The sequence below is a fragment of the Lathyrus oleraceus genome, chromosome 5 (assembly GCF_024323335.1).
Source record: "Lathyrus oleraceus cultivar Zhongwan6 chromosome 5, CAAS_Psat_ZW6_1.0, whole genome shotgun sequence".
Lineage (NCBI taxonomy): Eukaryota > Viridiplantae > Streptophyta > Magnoliopsida > Fabales > Fabaceae > Lathyrus > Lathyrus oleraceus.
Genome location: NC_066583.1, coordinates 130,292,950 through 130,308,768, shown reverse-complemented (window position 1 = coordinate 130,308,768; position 15,819 = coordinate 130,292,950). Strand labels below are relative to the sequence as shown.

The 15,819-nt window shown below is 36.5% G+C and overlaps 1 non-coding gene across 1 annotated transcript; it reads left to right on the top strand.

Annotated features, from left to right (window-relative positions):
* Positions 1-14,612: 14,612 nt before the first annotated feature.
* TRNAG-UCC (transfer RNA glycine (anticodon UCC)) lies at positions 14,613-14,684 on the top strand. The gene has a single exon. It is a non-coding gene; the product is annotated as a tRNA-Gly (tRNA).
* Positions 14,685-15,819: the final 1,135 nt, after the last annotated feature.

The window sequence follows — 15,819 nt, the reverse complement described above, 5'->3', positions numbered from 1 at the left end:
CCCAATTTGACTGTGATGTGTCTTGATAGGCCAACTCATGTGTTTGCTGTTGAAGAATTCAAAGATGAAAAGCCATGGTATTATGATATCAAGTGTTTCCTCCAAAGTCAGATTTACCCGTCTGGGGCATCTTTGAAAGATAAGAAGACTTTGAGAAGATTAGCTGGCAGCTTTTACCTGAATGGTGATGTGCTTTATAAGAGAAATTTCAATATGGTTTTACTCAGATGCGTGGATAGACAGGAAGCAGACCTATTGATGACTGAAGTCCATGAATGTTCCTTTGGTACTCATTCCAATGGACAAGCGATGACAAAGAAGATGTTGAGGGCAAGTTACTATTGGCTTACAATAGAATCTGACTGTTGCAATTTTGTGAAGAAATGACATAAGTGTCAAATTTATACAAATAAGATTCATGCTCCCCCAACACTGTTGAATGTCATTTCCTCTCCATGGCCCTGTTCATGCTCCTCCAACACTGGGGAATTGATATGATTGGCATGATTGAGCCCAAAGCTTCGAACGAACATCGCTTCATTTTGGTGGCTATTGATTACTTCACAAAATGGGTTGAAGCGGCATCATATGAGAATATGACCAAGCAGGTTGTTTTAAGGTTTATCAAGAATCAGATTATATATCATTATGGTGTGCCAAGTAAGATCATCATTGATAATGGATCGAACTTGAATAACAATATGGTGGAAGCTCTTTGCAAATACTTAAAGATTGCACATCATAATTCTTCTCCTTACATACCTATAATGAATAAGGTTGTTGAAGCTGCGAACAAGAACATTAAGAAGATTATTCAGAAGATGGTTGTGACGTATAAAGATTGACATGAGATGCTCCGGTATGTTTTCCGTGGGTACCGTACATCCGTCCGCACTCCAACAGGGGCGACCCCTTTCTCTCTTGTTTATGGCATGGAAGTTGTGCTCCCCGTGGAGGTTGAGATCCTGTCACTGCGTATATTGATGGAAACCAAGTTGATCGAAGTTGAGTGGTGTCAGACCAGGTTTGGCCAACTCAATTTGATTTAAGAAAGCTTTTGATAAGAAGGTCAAGCCTCGTATGTTCCGAGAAGCTGACCTCGTGCTCAAGAAGATTTTATCTTTCAAACATAATGCTAGGGGAAAATGGACTCCTAATTATGAAGGCCCATATATTGTTAAGAGAGCCTTTTCAAGCGGTGCTTTGATTCTTACAACTATGGATGGTGAAGAGTTCACGCGTCCTGTGAATGCCTGAAAGGGTGACTTAGGCAAAAATGAGCGTCTCGGTGGATTAAAAACCCGAAAGGGAGATCCAGGCAAAAGTTAGAGACATAAAGTAGAAAAAATTATCTTGGTAGATTGAGTATCCCACCTTGGGGAAATCTAGGAAAAAAATAGGGATTATGGCAAGTAACTGCATCCGACTGGTTCTGATGATTGAAGCACTGGTTTTGAGCAGTCATTTGGGTCTGATTCATCATTCTCAGCCGAAAACAACAACACGGTGAATTTCAAATTTGGTAAGGAGAGTAGTGGTCATTGTATTCAATGTAGACCTTTTCCATGTAAATTACCATTTTCAAATTTTGTAAAGATCCATGGAGTCATGCCATTTGCGGACTACCATTCTATTAAATAAAGTTGAGCTTTTTCCCAATTATTTCTTATTCTTATTTGTTTTTGCTTAATAAAATTGATTTTTGTAGTGGTGTTAATTTTTGACAAAGGAGTCATGCCATTTACTTTAAGAACAATCGATTTCACAAAGGAATGTCAACAACAATCTAAAGAACGGTAAGCCTTGATGTGTGAAGCTTTGTTGTCTTCCCTAAGAAGTGTTGTTTGGAGACTCTATCTCCACAGCAGTTTGTCATTCATCCTCAAGTATGATTGATAAGTTACTCCCCAAGAAATTTATCCCCAATAGAGTTGTTCATCACGCGCCCCCAACTAAGACTTCATAATTTTCATTCTCAGTCTGCATTTTGTGCCTTTGCATGAACCCTGGGTCTCCATGAAACCTTTATTTGGTTTTCAGATCCGTAACGCCTTTATTTGGTTATTGCATAGCCATGGAAGCTTCTCCCATTTATAAGTCTGCAGATCCGATTAATATATTTTGGGCCTCGGAATTGGTTTATTTCTCAATCTCCAAGAAGATTCTAATGACCGTAGCTTTACTTTTGAGGAATTTGTTATTGCTTTGTGTACTCGTGTGGCTTTTGATTCGTCTTGGCAGATTATGTATCCCTAGTAAGGTCCCACATAGTCTGATTTTTTATGGAATCCCCAGTAGGTCATCTGGTTCTCCCTCCCTCATAATATTTACCTCTTGTTGTTAACTAGAGACCCCAATGGAGTACCACCTTTTGATAGATGTTTTCTTCCTTCAGGAAGTATTTGGTTCTGAGCGGTATTAATGATGTCCCATGCAGGGTTGTTTCCCATTAGATATGGTGTTGACTTAAAATTCCCCGCAGTGATGACCTAATGCTCTGATATGGATCCTCAGCAGATCCCTCTTTATCCTCAGCATTTTGGTTTGGATGCATGTTCTCCATGCCTTTCCCCAGACAAAGTTGATTCTTTTTTAGTTATATTGATATATCTTCCGCCTCCCTTGAGTTATGGTTGCATGCCATCCCCAAGATTTGAATTTATTTTGAGTTAGGATTTATATCCTCGATGATTTATTTTCATCCCTAGCAGGTTCTCCAGTTGGTGCTTCCATCTTATTGAGATTAGCCGAGTATCTAGTTGTGATGATTCAGATCATTGTTTGTATCCTTTGTGCTCGTTTGTCAGCATAATCATATGCGTACCCATGCATATTCATGCTAAACATAACATCAGATATTCCATTATGCATTTTGTCACATTGACCTTTTTTCTGATCCCCTGCTTTGGTGATCTTATTTCCCCATGCAGATTTGGTGTGTATGTCTTCCTTCAATGTAGAGTGTCAGCTCCTTAAGCAGAAAGAGTTTATCCCTTCTTCTTCCCCACTGAGTTATTTCCTCGTGCATGATTATTATTTTTTGTTTCCTCCCCAGTTCATTATCTGGATGGAACCACTCCCCTTGAGTTATATCCTCATTGGGTTGAGTCTTGTTTGACTGCTTCTTTCTAGTTCTTACCTAGATAGATCTGTTGGTCCCCAAGAGTTTATCACCTAGTAACCGGTAATATCCTTCTTGATGGCTGAGTATTTTACCTATGATTTATCGAGTAACTGGTAAAAGGTAATTTACTTCTTTGATTTTCTCCAACGGATTCGTTTTTCTCGTTTTCCCAGCAAGTTTATCCTTGATATGTTCACTTTAACCGGTGAAAGATATTCTTCCTTTTCTTGGGTTTTCTACCGAGTAACAGATAGTTGTAAATCCTTATTTCTCCAAAGAGTTTATCCTTGATATGTTTACTTTAATCAGTGACAAATTTTCTCTTTTTCTAGTATTTTGCCCAGTAAAAAGGTAGTTGTGATTCCTATTTGCGATATTTTGCCCAGTAAATGATTGATATAAATCATATTCTCCCCTCTAAGTCTATCCTTGATATGTTCACTTTAACCGGTGGCAGATATTCTCTATTTTGGTCTTCTGCCCAATAAAAAGGTAGTTGTAATTCCTATATTTTTTTCCCGGTAGTTTATCCTTGACATGTTCATCTTAACCGATGACGGATATTCTTCCTTTGAGTTTATCCTTGATATGTTCACTTTAACCGGTGACGAATACTATCTCTTTGGTCTTCTACCCAGTAACCGGTAGTTGTAAATCCTATTTCTTTTGGTAGTCTATCCTTGATATGTTTACCTTAACCGGTAACGAATATTTTCCCCATTTCCCTAGGTAATTTATCCTTGATATGTTCATCCTAACAGATGACAAATATTCTTCCTTTGAGTTTATCCTTGACATGTTCATCTTAACATATGATGGATAATCTTCCTTTGAGTTTATCCTTGATATGTTCATCTTAATCGGTGACGAATACTCTCTCTTTAGTCTTTTGCCCAGTAAAAGGTAGTTGTAATTCCTATTTGATTCCCCTTTCCCAGTAGGTTATGCTTACCTAGTATCCGATAATGAATATTCCTTGCTTTCCTTAGCAAGTCATCCTTGATATGTTTACCCCAACCGATAACTAATGCTTCTCTGTCTGAGTATATTATCTTCTTACCCAATAACCGGTGGTAGATAATTTATCTCTTTTACTCATGTGTTGAAGTTTTTCTTCCCCAGTTGAGTTTGGGTTCATATTTGATTGTGAAATCAAACTTCCTTTTGACTTGAGTATTTCGGCTTTGTTCTGATCTACTCTCGTCCCCCGCAGATTCCTTTCTCCCTAATCTGAGTATTTCTGTTGATTTATTTTCATGGAAAATCCCCTCGTGTCTCCAACAGTTTTCAAGTCATAGTCTGGCCTACGCATAACTTTTATCCCCAGAGTCTTTGTCCCCCTAGTGAGCTTTCCTTATGGAATGCATTGTGCTCCTATGGATTTTCAGTCTCTCTGGATTCTTTTCCTTTGTGGAAATATATTCCCCACAAAGATTACTTTAACATTCATATCATATGCATCATGAGGTCTCTTAGGGACCAAAATTTGTTTCTTAATATGGTTATTTAATTCCACTCTACTGAGTCGATACGAGGATTTTAACCTTCACATCCTCAGCTATAATTTCCTTAAATAAGGGCGGTTTTAAGACCCCAATTTTGACCCTAAGATCCCTCATTTTATCTCATCCTTTTAGATTGACTTTGGGATCACACCTTGGTATCCTCCTCACCCCTTATTCATTGGGCTTTCATTGGGAGAGATCACCAAGCATATTTGATTATATAATACTTTGTTTTTATTTGTTTACTAACCAAAATACCAAAAATATGTCTAATGTAGCTTTGTTTCTTTTGTAGATAGTGTGTGTGTCCACCTGCGCCTCATCAAGCTCACATCTAGGGTTTGAGACCCTAAATGCAAAGGGATCAATCAAGGAAATGATCAAACTGGTTCTAAGCATCATATATGGATCCTCATGTACTTTATTTGTCAATTTGATCAAGAATTCATCAAGAGTTTGAAGCTTGTTCAAAGAGGTTGACTAGAGAAAGTCAACTAGTCAAAGCTAGGGTTCCCTAGACCCTATCTCCTACACTTTTTGTCATATGAAAATGATCCCAAGAGAAACATTACTCTTTATGACATTCCAAACAACTTTCATGTTGACATCAAGAGCTAATTTTGCTTGGAAAGTCACTTTGTATGGTGAAAGATTATAGGTCATTTTGTTTGTGCCCTAGATAGAAGGTCAACTTCGAAGAACCATAACTTGCTCAATTTTTATTATATGAAGGCAATATAAGTTTCATTATCAAATTCAATATGTCTTATCCAACTTTTCTTCTTTGATAAATGTCAAATTCAACTTGCAAGGGCATGTGCCAAGAGGAAACATTATAGGTCATTTTGGACCATCATCATTGAACAAGCAATTTTCCTCAACTTCTAAAATCCATAACTCCCTCATGCAAGATTCAAATTGTGTCAAATTTGTAACCAAATTGAATAGGAATGAAAGAGCTACAACTTTTATAAATGGATCATTTTCGTTTGAAGCTCATAGCAAAAGTTATTCAAGGTGGAAAAAAATGGTCATTTGACTTTATACTTAGAAAATTTTAAACTATGTTTGATTTCTCCAATTTACACCTCAAAATTCATCGTGATCCAAGCTCTAAATGGAAACGTTTTCAACATCAAACTTGTTCCCCTTCATGTTACCTTTCTAAAGAGTCCAAGATCATGGTATTTGGAATATTTTTGAAGGACTTGTGCATGGTTGCATTGCATGGTCCCATTTGGAAGTTTCTCATGACCAATTTTAATTCCACATTGCATGGTCTCATGTCAAGGCTTCAACATCACTCATGCACGATATTGGACCTTTTCCAATCATTCTTTGGGCCTATCACACGCCCATGCGAGCATTCACATTATGATGCTATTTTTGGACAAATTTGAATTAGTGTGAAAAGCAACTTGCTATTCCATATATACATGTCCCTTGAGCTCGGAAATGGAGCCCTCTTGTCCAATCTTTGCATTGCTTCTTACCTAACTTCCATTAAAGGATAAACTTGAAGATTTCAATTAAAATCGAGTTTCAATTTCATTTCTGTTTTGAGATTGAAACTCCAAGAATCCAAGCCCTTTGATCATTCATTTCATCTTCTGCAAGTGTATAGAAGCAATCATAAGCAAATTGAGATCGAGATCAAGCTCCCTCACTGTAAATAGAAGGTGAATTTTGTGAAACTTTCCTTCTTCTATTCTCCCTCAATTCTTCATCATTTCATTTGATTTTTGGTTGGTTGAAGTCCTACCAATGTAGCCAACAAGATTGAGTTGCTTTGAAGTCAAATCAAAGCAATTCAGTTCATACTCATCAATTTTCAATTCCATGTATCTTTCAATATACTTGGAATTGGAACATTTTGAGGTCAGATTTGGATTTTTGGTAATTTTTCCTTCAAAATAGTATATACACTTTTTATTTTGGTGAGCTTTGGTGGTGGATCTATCCGGTGAGGTCCACCGGAGAAGAAGACCGAAGTTAGGGCTCTGGTGATGTGCTGTCTTCATCCCATCCATCTGATCAGTGCCTCGCGTTTTAATCTTGACCCTTAGTTTGAATTACCATTGTTGCATCGTGTTGACTACAATAGAGGTTACATCTGCCTCATTAATAACCAAAGGTTGGTCCTCCTGTCCCTGCTTAAAAGCTCTGGGCTGATATATCCATGACACAGCTTTTTCATTTTCATAGTCAAATGGTGCTGAAAATTCTATCACCAAAGGGGTGATAGGAATTTGCGCACTGACCACATCATAAGGAATGTCAATCACAACTACCTCCTCTTCTTAGATATGACACTCAATTTGCATTGTACCTTGATCCAACATTTGATGGATGAAACCCTTCAACTCTTCAATGGTATCTTCATCAACAAGGTTTGTTGGGATCAAACCACTCTTCAATAGTTGTGCTCCTATCACAATAATAGGGGTTTGAACTTCTTCCACCTTCCTAACCAACCTTTATCCATTGATTTCTTCTATGACACTGACTGATGCCCCTCTATGAGTAGGCATAGGATTAGTCTTAACATTCATGCCTCTCGGAGTAAAAGTAATAGCCTTAGCCTCAACCAAATCTTGCACACAATTCTGAAAGGCATAATAGTTCTCTATGGTATGTCCAGGTGCACCCATATAAAATTCACAATGGGCATTAACATCATATCCATGAGGATAGGGGAAATTCGTTGGCCTTAATTCTCTTAAAGTCAACCATCCTTCCTTCTGTAAGTATATAAATATTTGGCTATAAGGCACAGAAAAAGGGTCAAGCTACCTTCATGGTAGTCTTGGCTTAAACTTTTGGCATGGAGGGGAGTTCTATTATTGTCGTTGTGGTGGAGGTTGTTGCTGATAAACTTGTCGTTTTTGTATTGGTTGCTGGTATGGTATAGGTATCACAACAGCAACTTGATCATAAGGGATTTGTTATTTACCCTTATACCCCCTTGAGATATCATTTGTATCACCCTCTTTTTTATTTTGGAATCCTCCAGAGTATTTCTTCAGTGCGTTGGATGCTCCAACACTGCCTTGGATTTTATCATCTTTTAAGCCCTTTTCAATTTGATCTTCAATTGTTACTAAATGAGCAAAGTCTGTTGACGCGCTGCTCACTAACCTGTCAAAGAAAGGATCTTTCAAAGTGTCTACAAATATTCCAGTTATTTCCTTCTCGGACAATGGAGGTTCTACTTGAGCTACCAACTCTCTCCATCTCTGAGTGTACTCTTTGGATTACTCTCTTTCATTCATTGCCATACTCTATAACTGCATACGATCAGGTGCCATGTCGAGATTGTATTTGTATTGACGAAGGAAAACGTCATCCAAATCTTCCCAACTCTGAATTCTCCCTTGTTCCAAGCTCATGTACCATCTTAGTGATTCCCCACTTAAGATATCTTGAAAATAGTGTATAAGTAGCTTATCATTTTCAGTATGTGTAGCCATTTTTCTAAAGTACAACACCAAGTGACTCCTTGGGCAAGTTTGGCCTTTGTACTTTTCGAAATTAGGGGTTTTGAATTTAGCTGGAATGACCAAATTTGAAACCAATCACATGTTCATGGTTGTTGAGCCAAAGATATTATTACCCTCTATAGCCTTAACTTTCTTCTCCAAAGCGCGAAGTCTTTCTGTAGTAGGATCCAGGAGAACTTTTGGCTTTGGTGGATCAGGTATGTAGAAAGCATCATATTGGTCATCTTTTGCCACCTCGAACCCATGTTGAGAAGATGCGTCAGAAATCTCTATATGGTCTTCATCCCCACTGGTATATGAATAGGAACTCCCTTAGCACGAGCAAAATTGTCATCTTGATTGACCAAGCCTGAGGTGCCCACCTGACTTGCAATTCTCTTGGCGCCAGCCTCCATTTCATCAGCTCTCTCTCCCCCCCTCTCTGAGTAATTGCCAACATAGTCTCAAGTAGCTGGTCCATCTTCTCCTGGATAGTATTGATGTTTGTCCTCATAATGACCTGATTGGCCTCAACTTGTTCCAATGTCATCCTGTAGTTATTGCACGTCTCATATCAGTGTTGATTAGTCAACGCTACTAGGAAAAGGGTAAAAGATGGTGTAAGTTTTGGATTTTCTAGTGAGTGATGTATATGGGGATGCAAATGATATGTGTATTTTATTTTCAGGGAATCGTTTGAATTCATTAGTTGTTTAATTATTCAGAAAAGTAAGAAATACCAAAAGAAGATAATAATGAAGTAACTTAAATATCATTCATTCAAGTACATGACACAAAGACCAAAAATCCAAAGTCAAAAACATCCCAAACAAATAAAAACATAAACAACGAAAATTAGACAGCAGGTTTCCTTGCTTGAAGTTCTTCCAACTCCTTCTTGAATATTCTCAACAGTTCTATGCAAAGCAAGATGAAACTGACCACAACAGGATGGATGTTGTCTTCATTCAATTCTTCCATTGCGTCCCTTAGTTTCCATGGCATGTCTTTAGCAGCCCAGTTGCAGAACTCTATCAACCCGTTGAGCTTTGCACGATACTTATCCTTATCCCCTTGCAAAAAGTTAATGGTTGTCTTGAAGGATTCATAATCTTCAATCATATATTCTCTTTCTTTCAACCATATCGAGCTATCTTGACGCAAAGCCTCTAACTGGTTCTTCCAATAACTAGAAGACTCCTTAGCATCCCTTATTTCTTTACATTTCTCCTCCTAAGTCCTAGGCGTAACTCGAGAAGCTTCTGTAGCTATGGCTTTGAGTCAGTGCTCTCGATCCGCCCCTGCCTTTGCATGGCGGAGAGAAGTGGTAAGCTCTTTTATCTGAGCTCCAAGTGTGTCTCTTATTGTATTGTTCTCCTTAGTAGCAAGATACCACCAATGCTCATTCTTTTGACATTCATTCTGGGCTTGCTTCAATTGATCCTTGATGGTATCCAAATAAAGGTCAACTTGCTTTATACCCACTTTAACTTTTTTCCTCTTATGCTCTTCTTTGTTAAACTTTTCCTCATTTTCCTGAAGCTTCGCATTCTTCCTCTCAAGTCCCCATTTTATCTTGTTTTTCTCATCAGTGACTTGTTGGAGATTTAACTGAAACTCTTCATTTTCCTTTCCCAATCTCGCTATGGTAGCTCTAAGTTCTTCAGCTTCCTCAATAGGGATATGAGTGAGTTTAGGCTCAAGAAGGGGTACATGTATCCTAATGATGAAAGACATTTTTATTCCCTCCACCATTTCTCTCACCCATTGTAAGTAAGGTTCCTTGGGGATCTCGTTAGCTCTTTCCAAGTCAGCCTTTCCTTTTCGGTTTACCTTTTTCCAAGCTTCCTTAATCCTTTAGATCAGGCTAGAACTTTCAACCTCTAAGTCAAGTAGTAAAACGCTTCCAAAGAGTTTGCATCTTGAGGACCTTCCATTGGGTACCCAAATTGCCTTACTAATAAAATTGTATTAGAGTTGTACATCCTTGAGTCCCAATGAGTGGTAAGTTGGGAAAGTCCCCACAGTTGAATATGATTTCCATACCAACATACTCTCTAGAATACTAAGAAAGGTCACTGGATCAGAGTGATCCCAACCTTTGAGGCCAACTATCATCTTTCTGCTCCATAAAAGCTCATGTCTTTGGAAGATGTTCTAAGAGCCACTGGTACAAAAGAAGAGCACAACAAGCAATCAATCCCTTCTTCTTTGCATGTATATAACTTAGGTAGTAATAAACATCTGCCAAAAGGGAGGTACAATGTTTTTTTAGGAAGATACTAATGGCAGTCATGTCTGTGAAACCAACCATATTTGGGAATAAGATGATTACATAGATAGCCAAGGCAATAGTAGTGTAGCAAGCTTCCTAACTTTCTGCATTCAATAGGGTATAAGATCTTTCCAGGAGGAACTTGAGTGAGAAGCTTTTTGGTATTTCCCTTAACCCCTAGATGAGAAGTAACTTCTTTTTTATCCATGTGAAGAGCTTTAGCAATAACTTCATGTTTCAAGGATTCATCAACCCCATAAACAATGACTTGTTCTTCATGGGAATTCTAACAAGACGCTCAAACTCTTCCAACATTAGTGCCAACTGGAAATCTTCGAATATGAAACACCTCAAGGGTGGATCATAGAATTGTGCCAAAGTCACCAGTGATGTATGGTCTACCTTCTGATTCAAAAGGTTAAGCAGGTTTCCATAATTCTTCCCAAAGTTGATTTTGTATACCGGATGCATTTGAGAGACCAAGTCACGTAGGCTGCTCAGATCAGGCTCTTTGAACTTGAAAGATAAGTGTTTCTCTTGTTTGATTCCATGCTTCCTGAATTCTTGCAACTTATGATTCTTAGATTCCTTGGGGAAAAAAGGTGAATGTTATGTCATGAATATGAAATGCTTTTATGCATGATTTTGGGATCACAGGTATATGTAAGTTCATAGTTTTGACCATAATAATAGGTATCTCTGATTATTGGAACCCCATGGTGTAGGCACTAAAGTTGGTAGGTTCCCAAAGTCATAGATCTCTTTTTTAGAATATCATCGTCATGACGAAGGCTCATCCGACAATAATATCTCAAAATAATCTCGTCGGGGTTAGGTTTTCGTATTGTCCCAATAAGGAAGGCTCTTTGTGGGTCTCTACTACATAACCATCGAGTCCAAGTTTCCAAAAGGTTCTCAGAGTCATAGATCGAGGTTGGAAATATTATCGTAAGATAGTAATATGTCCAAGGGATCTCATCTAATTGGGGATTTCATATTAACCCAACAAGACCGAAGTCTCATAGGTTAATACTACACAACCACCAGAAATGAAACAAGTTAAAAGGTCTCTAGAGTCACTGATCCAACTTGAAAACACCACCATCGTGACGAAGGCTCGTCAGACACTTGTCACCATCATGTCCGGCTAAACCACAACTTAATAAAACAACAACAATCAAACCAAACAACCCAGTTTCAAAAATATTTCTCTATCTTCACAAAATTAAACACGGTGAGCTTTGCAACTGAGCCTTCTCTCTCTATTCAAACCCTACCGAAGAAGACGATGGTTATCGGTCGAAGGCGGCGGTGCCACCTTCTTCTCCGGTGAACCACTACCCTAAAACCTAAAGATCCAAACATCAAACCCCCTCATTTTGGCCAAGGATTACGAATCCGACTTCAAATTCATCAGAAACCCCTCCCAAAGACCATATCAACACTCATTTGAAACGAAAACTTCATACTCCACAAAACCTAAACCCCACAATACCAAACCTAGCCTTAATCTTCTCCTAAACATAAATCCGAAGTCAAAATCACAACAAACACAAACCAAAAACAAAACCTTAATTTTGAAATTAAATCAACAACATCAATAGTTTTAAGCAATAAAAAAAGGGATTCTACAAAATTCATCAAGGCGAACACGAAGTTACCACAATTTTGAGCAAAATCGTGAAGAGAACCTAACCGGAGCTAGTCCGATGATGTTTTTCCGGCAATACTCAGATAAGTCTTTTTTCTCTCTTCTGCATGCTTTTCAAGGTCCTTCTTCCTCTTCTTTGCTTTTTTGAAATTTGTTGTTGTTGTTTGCTTAGGTTTAGGATTCAGCTCAAATTATCTCAGAGTTTTAATGAAAAAAACTCTGAATAATTTTAAGGTTCTGAGCTTTGAGTGAGGTTTTGGAACTAAATTTTGCATCATTTCAGTAGGGTATTTTTCGCCTCCTTGTATGAATAAAATCATCCTTATTTATAGGAGTGAGTAGGGAATGAAATCCAGGTGACATACGTGTGAATTGATGACCATTCTTTGTTGGCTCGTGTGAGTTTTTTTTCCAAAATGATGAGTTGTTCTTTTTAGGATCAAACCTTTAGGAAACCCCCTCAAGGAATCCCTAATTCATGGGATTGTTTTGTGAGTGGTGATGCGTTTGTTTTGAAAATACTTTATGTTACTGTTGGTCCCCTCAAGTTTTGTCATGTAGTGTATAATAGGTGATGGTATTTTTGCTATTGCTGATGTATGTGTGTTGGAGGGTCCCATGTTGGATCATTTTGTATGATATGAGTTTTATTTAGCCTATGTTGTATGTGAATGATATATTGTATTCCTTATTGCTTCTCACTATGCATTGATATCACCCTTTCTTAATTTTATTTCCATATTAAGAGGTGTGATCAGTGTACTTGGTTGATATCCTTGTTGTACAAGCTTTTCTTTTGTTGTCATGGCATTGATATTCCGCAACTCTTGTATTTTAAAATGACATGGCTTGTATTCTTAATCAATTTTCTTCTCTTGGCAATATGTATTTGATTTAAGCATGAAGGGTCAGTGCAATATTTGCCCATTGTAGATGAGTATCGAGGAGGATTCGACGTTGGTCCTTGCTAACATTAGCACAAGTAAGCTCCAGAATCTTGTAATTTTGTGTCTTTCTTTGTGAACTTCGAATTTTGGAATATGTACATGGAACTTACACACAGATATACCCTTTTTTTCTTTTCAATTCGAGCCATGTAATGTGCAACATACTTGTATTTAGAATTTAATGTACACATGGTTCATGTATTTCAAATGTTTGTAATGAGATATACTTTATGGATAAACTCATATATTAATAAAAATGCTTATGAATTTACTTATGCGACATATGTATGAAAAAAGTGTCTTAAAAAAATTCAACTTCAGATTGATGATTAAAAGATTCCAATTAAAGCGCCCTCCTCTTCTTCCTTACTAAATGTATAGTTTTTGCATGAAGTAAAATGAAATGGCCTAATCTCTTTTAGAAACAACTAATGCAACATGGACATCAAATTGACTTAATGAAACTCCTTACCATGACCTAAACTAATCCAAAATGGTAATTGTCCCACAAATTAACATGCCATAAGTTGGAGTTAGAGAAGAAGACGCATAATTGGATTTGTTGACTTTGGCCAACTGATTTGACCAAAAAGTCAACTTTAAATGGGGGAAAGTGCAATTCAATATACAACGTTTGAAATGAGACGCGAATGAACCAAAATAATGATCCAAACTTGTAATCCAAGTCAACCAAAGGATTTGTTTGCAAGATATACTTTGTGCTTATGACCCCTGTTAATGCTTCGTGGAAATGCAAGTTTTAGGGTAATTTTTGGTTGAAACAAAGGATGACATAAACTATGTTGATGTGACCAACAATCAATGCAACAACTAGTCAAATTTTAATGAAGCAGACACCAACGTAATGAATCAGTAATCACCCAATAAAACCTGACTTGACCTAAGGATCTAAACAAATTCAAAGCCCCAGTTGTAAGATAGTTAAGACCACCAATGTGAAAGGTGTGTGGGAATTAGGGTTTTGATGCTTGGTTAAACACATGTTAAGATGATGACAAAATTTTCTTTTAGTTTTTCCTCCGAGAAAAATCACCATGTCTTGGGTTCATGTAGCATGCTTTTTAATGCTAATGAAAATCTTAGAACGTTCGGACAAAATTGGGGTATGATACCCTCCAAACTTTCAAATAAAACCTTAGAAAAAATTAATCTCAAAAAATTATTTTTAAATAATCTCAAACTTTACATTGACACACTTTAGTGATAAAATAAATTAAACTTTAAAATTAATATTTAAGCAATTTTAAATTTCTAAAATATTTAGTATAAAACACTAAAGATCTAAAATATTTAGTATTTTTAAAACTTAGCATTTTTAAGATACCAATTAATAAAATTTAGACAATGATTCCATGTACACATAAATTATATGACCCGAGAGAAAAATAAGAGCTCATACATTTATGGTTAAAATTACACAAGCCAATAGATTTGAAAGCAAAGAAAATTATAACAAGTTATTCTATGGGTTTTGCTTGGTTAATATATAGAAGCTAAAAGATCCAATGGTGAAAATAATGGCAGCTACAAAGGTATTATACAACACATGTGAATATTTGGAGATTAAAGATATATTCGAATAAACGAAAACAGTGAATTGGAACATGCGCGCGTTTGTAGTCCAACGGTCAGGATAATTGCCTTCCAAGCAATAGACCCGGGTTCGACTCCCGGCAAACGCAGTTAAGTATTTTTATTTTTTCAATTCATTAGAAAAAACTAACGAATGTGTATTGACCGCATGTTCTGGCCAATGGAAGAATTTCTAATTGGTTTATTATTTATTTTGTAATGTAAAACAAACATTTTTAACCATTTCAATTGAATATAACCATTCCAACTATATATTAATTTGTATTTATAAACAGAAACTAAATTATAAAAATCACATTACAGGATCATTTTTTATTTGAATAACAACTACTTTACTATTTATGCCATCTTATGAGTTTGGTCTAATTGAGAAAAAAATAATTTATATTAATAATGTACTATTATAATTTAAATTGTCATCTAATATTATTAATATTATTATTATTATATAATTTTTATTGTATCTCACTAAGAGTAGTTTAGTCTTCTCATATATTTAATATTTATACTCTTAGTCTCTTTCTTTTTCTCTTCGGTACAAAGAGAAATGGGTTTATCTACTATTTCATCATTAGTTACTTGATCAGAGATATTTGGACCATTGACTATTGTTTCTCATTATTCATTATTTATGCTTTGTAAAAATATTCTAAATTTAGCTTGCCAAATATCAAATCTACTATTATTAAAAAGTGACGGTGTGTTTAAAAAAGATCTCTTATCGAAAATCATATTTCTCTTGAGACAATTAGTCCTTAAATATGAATTAGGCTCTGATGCCACTTGTTGGACATGTGACTTCCCACATAAGATGAGCGGTGGGTGAGTTGTGTGGTTCAGAAGAACATGATATAAAAAAATTACAAATTAAAATAAGTGTTCAAAATCATTTTGAAAATAGTTTAAATATTAAGCAGCGAAAAATCAATTAGCTACTCTTCACATCCAATAAACACCGAATTGACAGAAAGTCAGTTCATTTCCAAGACTACGTCAACTTTCTTAAGGGGTAAACATATGAGATAAATATGGAAAACTCTATCATTCACCAACAACGAACAATTCTAAAAAATCAATGGTGTTTCAACAACAACATCCATTGCGGTAGTTACCACCATAGGAGGAGATAAATGAATCGCTTTCAAACCAAAACACTACATATATTGATCGATACAAAAGAGTGTTGCTCCACAATCATACAATACAAAATAAGGATTATCATTT